At 34.4% G+C, this 556-nt stretch overlaps 1 protein-coding gene across 1 annotated transcript in view; it reads left to right on the forward strand.

Moving 5' to 3' along the window:
* LOC119591430 (nucleoporin NUP188 homolog) overlaps positions 1-556 on the forward strand; it is a gene marked incomplete in the record, with an annotated part of 23,587 nt that overhangs the window by 16,955 nt on the left and 6,076 nt on the right.

A 556-nucleotide genomic window follows, 5' to 3' on the forward strand; every position in this document is an offset into this window, starting at 1 on the left:
TCTTACCTCGGTATATATCTTTTCACTGACCAGGGAGAATCCTGTTGTAGAATCTGCAACACCACGAAAAGTAGAAAAATTCTTTTCTGACATTTTAAGTGTCATAGTTGCGCCTTCTGGAAAATCTGGCCAACATGTTGTACATCTTAGGGAACAAAAAAGACATAAAGATAAAGCTTGTCAGTTTGCTCATATAGAAAGTCTCTATCTGCTAAAATAAAAAAAAACACCAAAAAGAGACGGTGTACTCCTCACAAGACAAGTGTCATAAAACGTAATAACAGAACATGCCATTTAGGAAGTATAATTTCAGTTCAAGTGAAGTCCAAAATATCTACCTATGTGTTCCTCTTAGTTTGTGTTTATGTAAGGCTTTGATTATGGTAAGTAATCTTAACCAAGGGGACTTCATCATGAACATGCTAAGTATGCCAGTCAGCTTTAGTTGTGTTCAAGTGTATCAGCTTTTCTTTTCTTTTCTTTCTCTTTTTTGCAAAGGATGTTTTGTGATAGTTCTTTGATTATATTCATGCCAAATATATCTCAATATGTTGAG

Source organism: Penaeus monodon, chromosome 28, assembly GCF_015228065.2.
Source record: "Penaeus monodon isolate SGIC_2016 chromosome 28, NSTDA_Pmon_1, whole genome shotgun sequence".
NCBI lineage: Eukaryota > Metazoa > Arthropoda > Malacostraca > Decapoda > Penaeidae > Penaeus > Penaeus monodon.